The sequence below is a fragment of the Lithobates pipiens genome, unplaced genomic scaffold (genome assembly GCF_037356315.1).
Source record: "Lithobates pipiens isolate NorthernLeopardFrog02 unplaced genomic scaffold, aLitPip1_a1.2 Scaffold_8, whole genome shotgun sequence".
Lineage (NCBI taxonomy): Eukaryota > Metazoa > Chordata > Amphibia > Anura > Ranidae > Lithobates > Lithobates pipiens.
The window spans coordinates 631,695,326-631,701,604 of NW_027507903.1; positions in this window are offsets into that span (position 1 = coordinate 631,695,326).

Consider the following 6,279-nt stretch of genomic DNA (forward strand, 5'->3'; position numbering starts at 1 on the left):
ATGAAAGGGTTATATCAAGTTAGCAATATGGGTTTAGCTGTAAGGTTACAAATTAGTATCAAGATTTATTGTCTATTTCTTTATGAAGATTACATCTGTGCTGTTTGTAGTTCATATATCAGTTGTGAAGAAAACATGAAATGGCCACGGAATAGATTTTATATTTATATAGCCTTGGGAAAGATCTTTAGAGAAAAAAAAAAATGTCTACTGTGTGTGTGTGTGTATGGGCAATTATCCTTTGTGGACAAAAAAAGAGAAAATATTGACAAAATAAAAGGCAGCACTAAATCCCCAAGTAACTGTGTTTAATTAAAAACACATTCCCAATCAAATATAATAAACCACCCATTTAATAATTCTCCAAATACAAAAATAATAATCATGTAAATATATCTTGAAATAAATATACATCAATATACATTAGTACATTTTTTGGACAGTAATAGTGCGTACTAAAATATGTGTTTAACCGATTCCCGACCGGCGCACGCCGATATACGTCGGCAGAATGGCACGGGCAGGCATATTGACATACAGGTACGTCCAATCTTCAATGCCGCGTGTCGGTCAGGGCCCCTGTGAGTCCGGTCGCGGGTCCCGTGGACTCGATTGCCGCGGGCATACCCGCGATCGTCTCACGGGGCGGCTGAATGGAGGAAATGCCGTGTAAACAGCATTTCCCCATTCTGCCTAGCAACTAGTGACGCTAGTGTGATTGGAGCAGAGATCAGTGTTCACTAAATGAAAGCCCAGCCCCCCCACAGTTAGTAACACACCCCTAGGAACACTTAACCCCTACACTGCCACCCACTGGTTAACCCCTTCACTGCCAGTGTCATTTACACAGGAATCACTGCATTTATATAGCAGTGATTACTGTATAAATGACAATGGTCCCAAAAATGTGTCAAAAATGTCAGATGTGTCCACCGCAATGTCGCAGTCACAATAAAAATCGCTGATCGCCGCCATTACTAGTAAAAAAATAAAATAATAAAAAATTATTAATAAAAATGCCATAAAACTATCCCTATTTTCTAAACGTTATAACGTTTGCGCAAACCAATCAATAATCGCTTATTGCGATTTTTTTTTACCAAAAATATGTAGAAAAATATGTATCGGCCTAAACTGAGGGAAAAAAATGTTTTTTTATATATTTTTGGGGCATATTTATTATAACAAAAAGTAAAAAATATTGCATTTTGTGGGAAAAAAGGACGTCTATTTTGTTTGGGAGCCACGTCGCACGACCACGCAATTGTCAGTTAAAGCGACGCAGTGCTGAATCGCAAAAAGTGGTCTGGTCTTTGACCAGCAAAATGGTCCGGTCTGTAAGTGGTTAACCACTTGCCGACCGCCGCACGCCGATGTACGTCGGCAGAATGGCACGGGCAGGCATAAGGGCTTACATGTACGTCCCTTGCATCCCGCGGGTCGGGGGCCCGATCGGGCCCCCGCCCGGTGCCTGCGGCGGTCGGTATTCGTTCGGGAGCGATCCCGGACGAGGGGACGGCCATTCATTCATGGCCACCCCCTCGCGATCGCTCCCGGCGAATGAAAATGTCCGGTGACATCACTTCCTCTCCTGTAATGTAAACACAGGAGAGGAAGTGATGTATTCTCTCCTCCGTGTCGGTAGTTTTCGTTCCGGCACCGAGGAGAGAGCATCGGTGAGTTGCACAAGCACTACACTACACAGTAGAACATGCCAGGCACACTCACACCCCCCCTTTACCCCCCGATCACCCCCCAATTACCCCTGCCCCCCCAGTCACAGTGACACCAATTGCTTTTTTTTTTTTTTTGCATTGGTGTCATTTGTGACTGTAATAACTGTTAGGGCAGTTAGAGTTAGCCCCCTTTAGTTCTAATGTGCCCCCCTAACCCCCCCAATAAAGGTTTAACCCCGTGATCACCCCCCGTCGCCAGTGTCACTAAGGCAGGGTTCACATTGCAGCGGTTTATGAGAACGAATGGGATTCGCACCGCACTGCAGTGCAAATCACATCCGATCTCTGTGCGATTCGAGTTCAGCCATTCGCCGCACCCGCCACACCCGCCGCACCCGCCGCAAATTCGCACGGGACCCTTTTTTTGGCCCGCAGCAGAATCGGATCGCATGGGTGTTCACAACATGCGATCCGAGTTTGCAGATCGCACTGCGATATGCGAACTGATCTGGGGGTGTCATTAACATTTCACTGACACTCCCAGCAGTTCGCATAGGGCAGTGTGAACTGCCGCCGGGAGGCATGCGATGCGGGAACCCGCCGCGGATTCGTGGCGTTCCCGCATCGCTCCAGTGTGAACCCAGCCTAATAAGCGATCGTTTTTCTGATCGCTGTATTAGTGTCACAGGTGACGCTAGTTAGGCAGGTAGGTATTTAGGTTCGCCGCAGCTTTTTATAGCGCCAGGGACCCCCATATACTACCGCATAAAGCCCCCTGATTGCCCCCTAGTTAACCCTTTCACCAGTGATCACCATATAACTGTTACAGGTGACGCTGATTGGTTAGTTATTTTTTTTATAGTTTCAGGGCACCCGTCATTTATTACCTAGTCTCACTAGTGTACCCCTAAATTTAGGGGTGTCTACTTTCCAAAATGGGGTCATTTGGGGGGGGGTTGTGCCATCTTGGCATTTTATGGCCTTCAAAACTGTAACGCCCTTAGAAAGCCTGAAGGCGGTGCTTGGTTTTTGGGGCCCCGTACGCGGCTAGGCTCCCAAAAAGTCCCACATATGTGGTATCCCCGTACTCAGGAGAAGCAGCAGAATTTATTTTGGGGTGTCATTTCACATATGCCCATGGCATGCGTGAGCAATATATCATTTAGTGACAACTTTGTGTAAAAAAAAAAAAAAAAGTTTGTAATTTTCCCGCAACTTGTGGCAAAATATAAAATATTCCATGGACTCAACATGCCTCTCAGCAAATAGCTTGGGGTGTCTACTTTCTAAAATGGGGTCATTTGTGGGGGTTTTGTGCCATCTTGGCATTTTATGGACTTCAAAACTGTAATAGGTAGTGAGGAGTGAAGTCAAATATTTACGCCCTTAGAAAACCTGAAGGCGGTTCTTGGCTTTCGGGGCCCCGTACGCGGCTAGGCTCCCAAAAAGTCCCACATATGTGGTATCCCCGTACTCAGGAGAAGCAGCAGAATTTATTTTGGGGTGTCATTTCACATATGCCCATAGCATGTGTGAGCAATATATCATTTAGTGACAACTTTGTGAAAAAAAAATAAAAAAAAATTAAAGTTTGTAATTTTCCCACAACTTGTGGCAAAATATAAAATATTCCATGGACTCAAAATGCCTCTCAGCAAATAGCTTGGGGTGTCTACTTTCTAAAATGGGGTCATTTGTGGGGGTTTTGTGCCATCTTGGCATTTTATGGCCTTCAAAACTGTAATAGGTAGTGAGGCGTGAAATCAAAAATTTACGCCCTTAGAAAGCCTGAAGGCAGTGCTTGGTTTTCGGGGCCCCGTACGCGGCTAGGCTCCCAAAAAGTCCCACATATGTGGTATCCCCATACTCAGGAGAAGCAGCAGAATTTATTTTGGGGTGTCATTTCACATATGCCCATAGCATGTGTGAGCAATATATCATTTAGTGACAACTTTGTGTAAAAAAAAAAAAAAAAAAAATTTTTTGTCATTATTCAATCGCTTGAGGCAAAAAAATAAAATATTCAATGGGCTCAACATGCCACTTATCAATTTCCTCAGGGTGTCTACTTTCCAAAATGGGGTCATTTGGGGGGGTTTTGTACTGCCCTGCCATTTTAGCACCTCAAGAAATGAGATAGGCAGTCGTAAACTAAAAGCTGCGTAAATTCCAGAAAACGTACCTTAGTTTGTAGATGTGACAACTTTTGCGCAAACCAATAAATATACAATTATTGACTTTTTTTTTACCAAAGACATGTGGCTGAATACATTTTGGCCTAAATGTATGACTAAAATTGAGTTTATTGGATTTTTCTAATAACAAAAAGTAGAAAATATCATTTTTTTTCAAAATTTGCGGTCTTTTTACGTTTATATCGCAAAAAATAAAAATCGCAGAGGCAATCAAATACCATCAAAAGAAAGCTCTATTTGTGGGAAGAAAAGGACGCAAATTTTGTTTGGGTACAACATTGCATGACCGCGCAATTACCAGTTAAAGCAGCGCAGTGCCAAATTGTAAAAAGACCTCTGGTCATTTACCAGCAAAATGGTCCGGTCTGAAGGTGGTTAATATAACGCATGTGTAAGCACAATAACAAACACCAATCAATATAACTCAAAACTGTGAAAAGTAAAAGTCCAAATATATGAAATCCAATCCCAAAGTGAAAAGTCCTCCACTGTGGTGAAGGCTCTTAATCCAGTATAATCCCAAACTGTCAGAACACGCGTGTAAACAGATCCACAGTGCCCATAAGGAAAGATGCGTACCAAAGCCCTGTAACCCCCAATAATAGAGTCGTCATGGTAAACATTTTTGGATAAACCCCCTGGTTCAGCTTTTCTCCAGCACATCAGATACCAGGCATCACATGTATGTAACATCAGACTCAATGAAACCTCACTAGGAATACCAATATGGCTTACTCCCCATCTGGACAGGAAGTGACGTCACCTGCTACCAATTCTACATCTTTCGTCATATGACATGTGACTTCATCACATGACTTGATGCCTGACAAAGTCACGTGTCAAGTGATGCAATGTGTAGAAACGGTAGAAGGTGACGTCACTTCCTGTCCAGACCAGGAGACGGCCCTATTGGTACTCCGAGTCCTAGTGAGGTTTCATTGAGTCTGATGTTACATACATCTATGGGAGTGACTTTTTATATGCTTTTAATCTTATAGTAAATATATTGCACTATGGGAGTGCCTCTTTTATTTCTTAGGTAATTTCTGACATTTGGACGAATTGGATATGTTTATATCAGATATTAGTGACATTTCACTTAAAGTTAATGCATAATGTGGAGAATAAGATTTCCTATCATTTGAGCCCAGTCTTGCCACACAGAGTCACTCCAGACCTGAGCAATCCTCTTTTATTGTTCTGTTAGAGAAATCTTGAAAGAAAACTTTGTCAAAACCTCCCCCTTGCTGTAAGTGACAGGTGATATACATATCTCATGCACTAGCCTGAGACAGGCACATCCTGTGTAAAAAGTTCACAATTCACACCCCCCTCCCCTCCCCTCCTCTCCTCTGCCCTCCCCTCCCCCCCAGATAGTATTATGATACCACACCAAATTCCGACTAATCTCGCACAGGACCCTTTTTTTTGGTCTGCACCAGAATCGCATGTGTGTTCCCACCTATGCAATCCGATTCATGTCCTAACTGTCAGTTCGCAGTGCGATATGCAAGCTGAAATGGGGGTGTCGTTAACATTGTATGACACTTCCCAGCAGTTTGCATATGGCAGTGTGAACTGCCGTGCGAGTCGGATGCGATGTGGGAACCTGCAGTGGATTCGCAGGGTTCCCGAATCAGAGCCTTGGTGAGAGCAGTCAGGTGGCATTTGTAGGCTGTATGCTTTGAGGCTTGGTTCACACTGGTGCGATGCGGAAACCCTGCGAATCCACTGCGGGTTCCCACATCGCATCCCACTCTTATGGCAATTCACACCACCATATGTGTTGTGTTGTGTGACAAGATTGTAGAGTTGTGTAATGAGTAATGAGTTGTGTGACAAGATTGTAGAGTTTTCCTTCAATCGGGAGAGAGTGGCTTGTAAGAGGGTATGTATAAAAACTGCCAAGGGACATTCCCCTTAAAGGGTCTATTACAGTGATGGTGAACCTTGGCACCCCAGATGTTTTGGAACTACATTTCCCATGATGCTCAACTACACTGCAGAGTGCATGAGCTTCATGGGAAATGTAGTTCCAAAACATCTGGGGTGCCAAGGTTCACCATCACTGGTCTATTACATACACTGTTACATCATATGTAAATCTCATAATTTTATCATATTTTCCTTAGATTAAGCTTTGCAGTGCTACTCAATGGCAAGATACAAATGCAGAAACAAACAAAACTTTTAAATGCATCAAGAGGAAATATAAAGCATGATATTCTAATATCGTATTATCGTATTGCTAATATCGTATAGTCTTTCCAAGGTAGCAGATTGAATAACAGGAATGGGGGTCTTTTCTAAAACAGAAACACTCAGTTTACCATACTGCTTTGAAAAATATGTACAGTAATACCTTGGATTAAGAGTATAATCTGTTCCAGAAGAATGCTTGTAATCCA